Source organism: Lygodium microphyllum, chromosome 8 (genome assembly GCF_053477565.2).
Source record: "Lygodium microphyllum isolate KBCC chromosome 8, Lygodium_microphyllum_v1.1.10, whole genome shotgun sequence".
NCBI classification, from domain to species: Eukaryota; Viridiplantae; Streptophyta; class Polypodiopsida; order Schizaeales; family Lygodiaceae; genus Lygodium; species Lygodium microphyllum.
The window spans coordinates 79,154,212-79,166,780 of record NC_141142.1 but is presented as its reverse complement, the minus strand read 5'-3'; the positions used below and the strand labels follow the sequence as shown (position 1 = coordinate 79,166,780).

The window sequence follows — 12,569 nt, the reverse complement described above, 5'->3', positions numbered from 1 at the left end:
CTTAGAAAAGAGGATTATAATTGTTAAAGGTCTATTGTATTGACAGTTGACACTAGTCCAATTGGCATAGGTTGGGTTGTGGGTTAAGATGATGCAGATGGAAATAGGTACGCTATTCGGTTTGGGGCGAAAGTCCTAAACGAGAGACAGAGGAGATATCTGCAAATCAAGAGGGATTTATTGGGGATTGTCACGGCTCTCAAATGTGACAAGGAGTACTTTATTGGAGCTTCAGTTGTGGTAGAGACAGATTGCTTGCCATTGATTGGCATGATCACGAGTTGCTCTACTCCGGATATAGCCATGTTGAGATGGATTGCATACATCAAGTCATTAAATCCGAAATTTAAACACATAACAGGGAAAGATAATCCAGTGGCAGATATGTTGTCTAGAGCCAGATATGATGATGAGGAGACTCTACTTGCAGAAGAGGATGATGCAGATATTTCAGCCACAATGGTTGATCATGTTTGTCATGTCTATGATATTGTGGCTTTCACAGAACTCTATGTTGGAGATTGGTTGCAGATTGGCAGGTACCTTAGTACACTAAGCAAAAGAGATGAATGGACAGATGAAGAGTTCAAGAAGATCAGAAGGAAAGCCTATGGTTATTTTCTCAAGGACGGATTTCTTTGGAAGCATCCGAAGAAAAGAGGCGGATTACCTTTGCAGGTTGTCTACGATAGAGAGACATAGTTACAGGTGATGAGAGAGTTTAATGAGAGTCCTTGGGCTGGTAATAGAGGAGTATGGGCTACTTATGAGAAAATCAAGGAGAAATATTGGTGGAAAGGCATGTATAGAGATGTTTCTCACTTTGTTGAGACTTGCAGAGACTGCCAGATGTATTCAGTAGTGCGTCATCGAGATGAGCTTCATCCGACCTATCCGCTATGCATTCATTATAAGTGGGTAGTTGATTTGGTTACCATGCCTATGGGTCTATGGTAGATGAGGTACATTGTTTTGGCTAGAGAGGATCTTACCAATCATGTTGAGGGCAGATCTTTGAGAACGAAGACCACTAGTGCAGTGTGTAAGTTCTTATTGGAGGAAATTTTTTGCAGGTATGGTTGTGTGGGTAAGATCACTGCGGATTGTGGTGAATTGGATGCAGATGAAGCTAGGGAGTTTTTCTCTCAACTAGGAATCAAGTTGGCTCTAACCACAGCATATAATCTAGAGGGAAATGGGAAAAGTGAAAGAGGGCATCCGCCGATAGTGAAAGCATTAGCCAAAGCATGCAGAGAACGGATTGGAGAATGGCCGAGACTTCTACCATTTGCTTTATGGGCTGATCATACGACTCATAGTGTTACCACAGGATATATGCCTGCAGAGTTGATGTATGGTCAGAAACCTGTTATGCCGATTGAGACTTGTGCTTTGACTTGGTCAGTTTTACCTTGGCAGGAGGATTTGACGAGAGAGGAGCTCTTAGCTCTTCGGATTCGACAGTTGGAGAGGAGACCTGAGGATATTCAGCTAGCTATTGACAGGTTGAAGGTTGCTAGACTAAGGAATAAGGACAGGTTTGATAGCAGGCATCGCTTGCGGCCTAGAGCAATAGAAGAGGGAGATTGGGTATTGGTCTTTGATAGTAGCCTTGAAAATCAGCATACTGCACTTCGGAAGATGGTGAAAAAATGGTTTGGGCCGTACATAGTTAGACATGTCTTTGATAATGCAACATATGAGCTGGCTGAATTGGATGGGACAGTGCTTAGAGTGCCTATTGCTGGAAAAAGAATCAAGATTTTCAAGAAAAGGGATGATGAGGACTATGCATTGGAAGAATTTGCAAGAGAAGAGCAACGAGAAGAAACTCCAATGGAAAAAACAGATGATATGACAGATAATCTTATTGATCTACCAGAAATGCATAACGAAGAGATTGATTTGTTTGTGGATCTTGATGATAATGATCATGGGTAGTTGGCCCATCCGGAGGATGCGCAGGATTAGAGGGGGTGGATGTCGTATTGCTGCGCATTCGAGGTGTGTAAACCACCCAAAAGTTGTGCGTGTGATTTGATACTTTGTACATATTTAGTTGTTGTGTTTGTACTTTTGTTCTGCGTGGGTAATAAAGTGAAGAAGGGTTTGGAGCAAGAGGAACTTATTAATAATGTTCTAATTGGCATGCCTTGCCAAGTGGTCAGTCAATTTAGATGAGGAGGTTTTGATCAACAGTTCACAGGAGTTTCGCATTATGCTCAATGGAGAATCAGGGAGATAAGTATGAGTATATGTGGGAATCTCATGACTTCTTTGAGAAGATGAAGAGGGGCAAACAAAACATCGATGTGATTGCACCTTTTCAGCAGAATTGAATGTAAGATTGGATGCCAAACATACTGTATATGGCAAGTAACAATGCAGCCAAAAGAAAGTGTTTGAAAGAGTTGTGGGTTATGTTGAAGTACTAGGCAAGGGGATGTCTGAAATTTGCAGGCAGATATACAGTGTGAATGAAGTCTTTAGGCTACATAAACTTCCTACATTCTATGAGACATGCAGGGGCTCAACGACATCAATTGTTGTTTTTGGTAGGGCTGTTTTTAGGAAGACAGAAAAAGGAAAAAGCTAATTTTGAAAGCGAGAGGGCGGGACGGACATGAAAAAAGGGGAAAAGAGCTTTTTGGAATGAAAAGGAAAAAAAAATAGAGGAGGGTACTCTGCTGCTCGACAGAGATTAAGAAGCTTTCTCTGGGGAAAAAGAGGATTCTATTTTTCTGTGGTCAGACAGGAACTTGAATAGGAACGGTGGGTTTTGGGCTTTTACTCGAGAAGAAGAAGAAGGATCGATTAAAGGTTTCGTCGTCATCTGCATTGCGGCTAAGACTTCGACGAACAGAATGTTTCGACTGGATGAAGAGAGGAACAGAGCATTCGAGGATTGACGGAGGAGGAAGGCATTGACAATAGAGAACACGGGATTTCATGGATCCTTGGTGCTTTTCAACATCGAAGGTACACTACGCTGGACGAGGAGGAACTGATATGGGGAAGAGCTTTATCGATAGGAGAGGATCAACGGGAGTTGGAGGGTTTGAATCGTGAGAATTGAGGAAGGTCAGAGGAAAGACATGACATTTCGAAGGTCAAAAAGGGAGATAGAGAGAGAGTGGAGAGACCTTCGTATTGAAGGAAGGAGAGCGTTTCAAGGTAATCCAGAGATAGAGGTGAGAGCGTTTCAAGGCAATCCTTGTAGCCATAGAAGCTGCCAGGCGTGCTCCAAGCGTTGTAAGGGAGTTTTTTTTTCAATTCTGGGGAAAAACTCGATGCATTCTTGATAAGTCGAAGCTTGGCGAGATCGTCATGATGATCTTTATGAACAGTCGATGGAATGCTGAAGGAGGAGATCATTCTTTAGAAGTCGAAGCTTAGTGAATTCGTCATGAAGATCCTTACGATTAGTTTTAATGTTGTAAACTGAAGATCCAGAGTTCGATCTTTTGTGGAGGACATTTCCAGTAGTTTCTGGAACAAACAGCAAACACACCACAGCAGGAACATGTCCGCTATTCTACTGCCCGTTGCGCATCGTTCGCGCCGCTCACAGATTAATTCAGAAAGAAGTTAGGAGAGGCCTATGACCAGATCAAAGAGATTTGCATTTTTTTACTGAACGACTTCTCATTACCATCAGAAAAAGCCCTTACAGTGTATGTGTAATCACCTGGATCTCAGTTTCAGTATTGTGGTGCTGTACATCGGACCTGTCCTTTAGCTGTCTTACCCTTACTGTGACCAAGTCCTGGGGGCAGTTGCAAATAATGGCAGCTGATGCAACCCCCCCTTTCAGCCAAGATATGGATATCTGTTGAAGATGCCACTTCACTTCCTGCACTCAATGTGGGACAACAACAACGTGTTGAAGCTCTAGCAATGAAAGTTGGTGAAAACCTCTTCAACTTTATGCAGTCCTTTTGTTCAGTTGATGCAAATAAACTTGTTGTTCCAATGGATATCTTGGATCGATGGTTCAAGAAATTCTAGGACAAGATGAAGAGAGATCCAGATTATATCAAAAATTTTGTTTTCTGATAAGTAATTTCCTCAGTAGTAAGCTTCTTTCTTTGAAGCTGCGACAAGCAAGCAGTCCACTTCAATGCCTAGGATGTGTCAAAGTAAAGATAATCAGCAAAAGTTACCATTGTTCTCCTGAGTACTTTGCTAACTATTGGAAACATAGTAACCAGTAATGAAATTCAGACCTGGATTATCCTAGACAACGAAGCACTTCCTTGCTTGTTGTCTCTGTTTTCTCAAAATCCTGTGAAAAATATAAAGAAGGAAGAAGAAAGGAGAAAAGACTCGTAATTTAATTCGATTTTTTATGTGATGTCTGGTGCTGGAGCAAGCTGATCTATTGGAGCGATTTCCATTCAGATGAAGTTGATTGTATGTCACCTATTATCTGAAATTGAACTTTTAAATTGAATCTGATTTGCTAGATTAACCTCCTATCCTGAAATTATTCAAAGTCCTCCGTGGTCGTGACTTTGCTTTCGAAAACCCTTAGACAACGCAGAAACGCCAGGTTCGAAGCGGATTCACGCTACACTTGGTTCAAGGAGAATGGGAAACAAGAGGGATGCGAAGCTCAACCTCTCTGCCATGAGGCATAGTCCCATTCCGTTCCCCTAAAACAACGTAAATCGGGATCAGTTATAACTCTAGGTCAACGCGCCTGTTGTTCGTGTTCGTTGACGATCTTCTGGCTGTCCATCATGATTTGAGAAAAGTTCCCGGCCAACTGGGACCACCCATCCATAGAACGGACCTATGGCCACATCCACCGCACTTTCCTCAAGTTATTTTAGTTATTTAATCACCTAACACATTTAGTTGGACATGTATCAATTAGCTTCCTTAATTAGCCCGTTAGGCACTGGTTCCTTCACGTAATCATAGCACTTGACATAGAAAAGCAATGTCAAACAAGTTTCTTTTTAACAAATTATCATATTTATCTTTGAAATACATAAAGTCTAGCCCATAGGCTTATCCACAATCCGCCCGAAGGCTATCCAGCAATTTACAGGGATTATCAATCCAAGATTCCGCCCGTAGACTTGGATGTGAGCCTCGAGATCTAATCCCGAGTCACGTTGGCGTCTTGTGCAGGGCCTGGAAGGCGAGGGATTTACGGCCAGAGCCCCCCTAGCACCCAAGCGTCCTCCTGCTCCAAGTAGTGCTTAACGAAGAGACCTCTCGCGGCGAGTTCGGTCCACCTTCTCGGCGCAATTAACAACCCCCTTGGTTAGGGTCAAGCAAGCAGTCGAGGGTAACTGAAGCTGTCTCTCCCTTCAGGCCTTCAACCTGAAGTATTAGATATCCATTTATCCTTTAATTCATTGATCAAAGAAAGCAAAACAATGCTCTTAAATCTGTAACAAGCACAAACATTTCCATTGGCCGTTTATTGTTTGGCCAACTGCTAAGGAGTGAATCCTTCTTTTCGAATGCATCCAACACCCGATCCGGGATGACTTGCGACTGGCAAGATCCCCTATATCCTGGGTTAGGGCCGTACCCTATTAACCCGACTTGGTCAATACCTTAAGTTCATATGTTATTCCAATTTATTGGTTTATCCTTTGCTCCAAGCAATTATCTTTACCCCAGAAAGATACTATATTAGGACGATTATTCATCCTCTTGCAAGATAACTTGCGTAGAATCTGCCAACCTCATTCCGAGAATTGGCCATTCCCTTGTGATCCAATCACAAGATCATACGACTCTGCACTTGTTGCACAAGTGTCACATCGAACTATGGGACTATTCTACCCATCAAATGGAGTCACGAAACAATATGTTCCTGATTACATTAGGCTGACGTTGTCAGTCATAGGGTTCCAAGTTCCATCTTTTTAGCGAAAGATTCTTAAGGACAAACCCTAGATCACTTCTCAAGTATGTTCCGCTGTCCCTACATTCGGTGAATGTGGGCAAGTATTTAGGGTATAGGAGTTTCAGTTTTTGCAATACGTGCGACTAGGTCACATATTAAATCCTAGTGAGTTCTTTGGAATTGAATTAACTCTTTCTAAAACGATTTCTCCGGGGGTTTAGGTGTTTAGGTTTATGCCAATCTGTTTAATTCTTGAAGATAATTACGCTATCATTTTCATAAACACATGACTCATTGTCTATGCGTAAATTGATTCTCAGTCCTAACTTATCGATTTAAGATCAAGCATAGGTTAGGTTATAACCTAATTCCAAATAATCATCCTATAACTTGCGAACAAGATTCAAGCTAAACAAGAAACCTTTTACTAATAATTATGCACTTGAAAAATTATAATTGACTAGAGTTATGCAACGTAAGAATCATTTCATGCCTTGCAATTCCATATGGGTTATTAGCACTTTCCACAATGGCTCATTTGCGAAGAAGATATGTCCTAATAACATGGCATACAATTTATACTTCCATGCCTAAACAGAGTGCACTATCTTAATTCTATTTCGTAAATATGGACATTAATCAAAGTTCAGTTCATTGAAATGCACAAAAACTACTTGCTAGAAATTCCTATCAAATTTTTGCTCACTTTTCTTTGTTTGTTTTATTTAAAATACTAATGACCGAACTTTTATGTCTCGTGAGCTAAATCTTTCCGAGTTAACCAAAGTATTTAAGACGAAACATGCATCCTATCTCCAACAATTATCCTCGCACGATTGAATTATAACAATACCAAATAAAAATTAGGAAGGAAAACCTGGACTTGTGGTGAGATGTCCACGTGGATGCTAGGAGACGATCCCCCGGCGGTTGCGCCTTGGTATTTCTTAGGAGCCATCGCGAATGCAGCCTTTCCGTCTTGGATGTGACTTTGCGAACTCCCTTTTGAAATACCACCATCATTTATGAGTTTATTTTCCTTCCCTTCGTAGAAGCTCTTTGAAGGGATAGTTGTGTGGAGAAGGGAGAAACCATGGAAAGGTTTAAAACCTAGAAAGAGGATATTTTAAAATCATTCGCAAGTAAGGCTCATTAAAGCCATGGGAAAGAGCTTGATGGCCTTTTAAAGATTTACAAGAAAAGGGGAAAATGAAAAGTGTCAAAAAAACCCTTAACACCCACTTTTCTTTTTGTGTGGGGGGGGGGGGGGGGGTGAGAAACAAGGTATGAAAGGGCCTTTCGGGAGGAAATTTCGTGTATGGGGGTGTTATATGCAAGAGCACATGAAGGCTTTGGAATTCCCGGGGGGAAGGGGGGGCAGGGGGTGTTTTAACAATCCCACACGAACCACGGTTAGGGGGGGAAAGGAAAGGGGTATGAAAGGGCTAAAGAAGGAATTCTTGCATAGGAAGGAGGGAAAAAGGGCTTAAGGGCCAGTTGAAAGCCTTTCAATGGCAACTCAATGGGGGGGGGGGGGGAGGGGGGGGGGGAAAGGCTAAGGGAGCCCTTAGGAGGGAATTATTGCAAGGATGGGAGAAAAAGCTCAAGGGTCCATATGAGGGCCCTTTAAGGTAAAACTTTTTGTGGGGGGGGGGAGAGGGGAGGGGGCTTATAGAGCCACCCCTTAGAAGCTCTGGAAGCTTCTAGAAGAGACACGTGGGGGGGGCGGGGGGGAGTGGGGGCAGTTGATAGATGCCCATTTCGGCGTCTCTTGACGGCGTACGGCTTCAGGCGGCGGTGATCTCCTTGGTAGCGACCAATCTCCCACTACTGCTACGGCTCACGGCCCTCTCCCAGCAGCGCCCCACTTCCTACTCTATGTCAGTCACCTCACGCTCTATGGGAGTGGAGACAGCAGTCTCAGGTTTTTTTCCCCCTCATGCTCAGCGGCGACGGCCTCAGCAGTATCCTCTCAGCCCCACGGCGCACCCACCTCTGTCACCCTTGCACAACGTCTCAACTAATCCTTCTCCCTTCAATGCTTCCCATAGCTACTAGTTTTTATAGGGAGAGGGAGAGGATCCTCCCTCCCCATGCGGCAGCGGGCATGGCCTCCTTCCCTCTGAAAGCTCCAGCAAGGAGCTCAATCACTCCTTCTATTCCCCTCCCCCTCCAGCTCAACAGTCAGCTAGGAGGAATAAGGGGAATAACAACAAAAAAATTTGTCATTTATCCAATTCAGAAAATATTATCCCTATGACCCCTTACCAAGAGGGAATTCATATGCGGAATGGGTATTTTTATTTCGGAGTTGTTACATTCTCTCCCTCTTGGAGGAATCGAGATGTCCTCATCTCGAGATAAGCTCGGGATATTGATGGTTGAGAGTGCCTTCATCTATTCAAGTGGCATACTCTTCTGGATAATCTTTCCATTGGACGAGGCATTCTCTCAAGGTTCTGGATTGCAGTTGTCTCTCCCTAACATCTAAGATCCTGTTAGGCCTTAGTTCAAACACTCCTTGACTAGGCAGTACAACTCGTTGGTCATCAAGTACATGGTTAGGATTAGGTACATACTTCTTCCATAGGCTGATATGGAATACATTATGAACTTTTAGGTACCTAGGGAGTTGCAATCTATAAGCATTAGGCCCTAGGCATTTGAGGATCTTGTATGGTCCACAATACCTTGGACTTAGCTTCTTGCAATCTCCTAAGGATAAGGAACTTTTCTTAGGGTGTACGTGAATGAAGACCATGTCTCCTTCTCCGAAGACTCTATCTTGACGCTTCAAATCCGCGTATGCCTTCTGTCTATCCTTGGCAGCTTGGATTCCCTATCTTATTGACTTTATTTGGTCATCCATCTCTTCCAACATCTGCCTTGAAGCTTCAACCCTCAAGGTTGTATTTGAGAAGTTTAGGGGACTTTGACAATCATGACCATACAATGCTTGGAAAGGGGTCATCTGAATGCTTTGTTGGTAAGAAGCATTGTAGGCAAATTCAATCAACAGCAAGTATTGAATCCACCTTTTTGGCTCACGACAGCAGTATGCCCTAAGCATATCCTCGATGACCTGATTGACTCGCTCTATTTGGCCATCCGTTTTGGGGATGGTAAGCTGTGCTAAAGCAGAGTTGAGTCCCAATGGCTTCAAAGATAGCTCTCCAGAAGTGTGATATGAAGAGAGAATCACGATCCATGGTTAGGGGGGAAAAGGAAAGGGGCATGAAAGGGCTAAAGAAGGAATTCTTGCATAGGGAGGAGGGAAAAAGGGCTTAAGGTCCACTTGAAAGCCTTTCAATGGCAACTCAATGGGGGGAAAAAAAAAGGCTAAGGGAGCCCTTAGGAGGGAATTATAGTGAGGGTGGGAGAAAAAGCTCAAGGGTCCATATGAGGGCCCTTTAAGGTAAAACTTTTTCTGGGTTGGGGGGGGGGGGGGGGGGGGCGGTGGAGGGGGCTTATAGAGCCCCCCTTTAAAAGCTTTGCAAGCTTCTAGAAGAGCCACGTGGGGGGGTGAGTGGGGGCAGTTGATAGATGCCCATTTCGGCGTCTTGTGATGGCATACGGCTTCAGGCGGCGGTGATCTCCTTGGTGGCGATGAATCTCCCACTACTGCTACGGCTCACGGCCCTCTCCCAGCAGCGCCCCACTTCCTGCTCTGCATCAATCACCTCACGCTCTATGGGAGTGGAGACAACAGTCTCAGGTTTTTTTCCCCCTCAGGCTCAGCGGCGAGACGGCCTCAGCAGTATCCTCTCAGCCTCTCGGTGCGCCCACCTTTGTCACCCTTGCACAACATCTCAACTAATCCTTCTCCCTTCAATGCTTCCCATAGCTACTAGTTTTTATAGGGAGAGTGAAAGGTTCCTCCCTCCCCTATGCAGCACCAGGCATGGCCTCCTTCTCTCTGAAAGCTCCAGCAAGGAGCTCAATCACTCCTTCTATTCCCCTCCTCCAGCTCAACAGTCGGCTAGGAGGAATAACGGGAATAACAAAAAAAAAAATTGTCATTTATCCAATTCACAAAATATTATCCCTATGACCCCTTACCAAGAGGGAATTCATATGCGGAATGGGTATTTTTATTTTCGAGTTGTTACATTCTCTCCCTCTTGGAGGAATCGAGATGTCCTCATCTCGAGATAAGCTGGGGATATTGATGGTTGAGAGTGCTTTCATCTATTCAACTGGCATACTCTTCGGGATAATGTTTCCATTGGACGAGGCATTCTCTCAAGGTTTTGGATCTCAGTTGTTTCTCCCTAACATCTTAGATCCTGTTAGGCCTTAGTTCAAGGACTCCTTGACTAGGCATTACAACTTGTTGGTCATCAAGTACATGGTTAGGATTAGGTACATAATTCTTCAATAGGCCTATATGGAATACATTATAAACTTTTAGGTACTTAGGGAGTTGCAATCTATAAGCATTAGGTCCTAGGAATTTGAGGATCTTGTATGGTCCACAATACCTTGGACTTAGCTTCTTGCAATCTCCTAAGGATAAGGAACTTTTCTTAAGCGACAGTTCTGTGGCATCACTAATATTGACATGTTTAGCGATGACAGGGACAATTTTTTTTGTGAACATTATATCCTGCCACATCACCAAAGTGAATAGTGGATGCTAGCTCATGTAGAGTTTGACATCTCAACACTAGATACTATGATATTCCTAGAATATAGAGACATCACCAAGAAATATGTAGGTATACTATGAGAGTTTAATAGTAAGAGCTCATTAACATGATATTTGAGAAATAGAAATGCCTACACATAAGGGGTTTTTAAATACAAGTAAAAAGACCTCGTAAGTTAATAAAGAAACATGGGTAGTGTTATTAAGCTAAACTTAAAAAAGAAGGGTATTTTTATTATCTTTTGAATGCATAAGCTATGTGGGATTTCTTAGGAGTGAAGCCGAAGAACACATCTAGTGGGCACTAGTGTGAGGTAAATGGTTTCATGTTCCATTGACAAGAGAATGAGGATGAAAGGGAAGTTCATAGCATCTATACCATTTATAACCATCTACTACATCATGCATGATATGCACTAGATACTATGTTTTTCCCACAATGTACAATATTCATCAACACTTCCAAGTTCTTAGACTTGAGGAGATCAATCATGAATATATGTTTGTATCACAGGAGCTCAACATAAGGGTTTTTTAAAATACCATTTTCACAAAATTTTTACATACAAAAGGGTCCCACATAAAGGGGCTACTTATAGATTGAATAGAAAAAGGTTATGTTTTATTAAGGGAAAATTCACAAATAAGGATATTTATAAATAGTTCTTGAATGCACATGGTATAGAGGGTACATATATAGTGAATTCCTCGAGTTCTTAAATACATCACCAAGAAATATGTAGGTATACTATGAGAGTTAAATAGTAAGAGTTCATTAAGAAAATATTTGAGAAACACTTATAGAAATTTTCTTGTGTTTGGTATCTTTCTAGTGCTGTCTTTAGCAAACCTCTCCCTTTCATTAAACTCTTTGGTATCATTAATATTTTAGGAACCAAACCATTTGTATAGGCAATTAGAGGCCAATGGGCTCTAAGGATCACAACTCTATCACATATAAGTAGGTCCTATCTAAATTCATAACTAAACAAACCATTGCTTGACTACTCTAAACTTAAATACCTTCTCCATGCTAAATATCAAGTAAAATCCTTGAATTTTTATAATGTAAGTGGTGCATTCAAACTTGATAAATTTATGGTAAGAAAGTATCCATGAGGTTCAATTGTTGAAGGGATAGGTAGCACCAAATAAGGACCATGTTTGGGGCAATTGATTTTTATCTCGTTATAATTGAAATTTTAGTCTCCAAGAACATCTATGAATGGTACATCAATCTTCTCGAATAGATGCTCTCCACCTATTTGACAACTTTTTGGACGGGAAATTTTAATCCTAGCTCAAGATAATGAAATCCTTATATTATTTCCACAAGGAAGAAGGGAAGATAATATAGTTTAACCTAGATTGGATAGTCTGCTAACTAGGTCTTCTTGAATAGAACCTAGTTTATCAATTAGGAAAAATAGGTTACTTCATAGTGCAACAACTATAGATAAAGAAAGATAGTCATCCCTATCTTTTGCAAGATCAAATAGAACCTCAAAAAGTCTCTAGTATATGTAATAAAAACCTAAATCCACATCATACTATTAAATTGTGATACTATCCCTTACCCTATCTCTTGCATGATAAGAACTGTACTCTTGCAATGGAGAATTATCCCTCTACTAATAAATAGGCTTGCAATATTTCATGAAAAAATTGGTTCAAAATGAACAAACCTATCTTGTTTTATGAGGGGTTTTAGTGAAAGAAACATCGAGAGATATTTAAGGGTGTCCTTGCAAAAAATTCAATCTTTTCAATGCTAAATAAAGGTACTACAAAGTAAAGGTTAGTGATTTAACAACTAATCAAATGAATAGTTTGTTGAAAATAGGATCTTAATCCATGTTCATGAGAAGTAACCTTTTCTTAGAGGAGAATATAGTTTGAAGTTGTCTATGATATCAATATTCACCTACCCATGCAATTTCCTCAACCTATAAGAGCCTTTAATCCTTCAATCGTATAATCAGAGAGAGTCAGTCTCAACACACTAGTGAGGATGTGAAAGTGAGATACATCATTTTTTATCAACTTCTACTT

At 41.7% G+C, this 12,569-nt stretch overlaps 1 pseudogene; it reads left to right on the top strand.

Moving 5' to 3' along the window:
• The first annotated feature begins 801 nt into the window (after positions 1 to 801).
• On the top strand, positions 802 to 4,056 carry LOC148032491 (uncharacterized; annotated as a pseudogene).
• Positions 4,057 to 12,569: the final 8,513 nt, after the last annotated feature.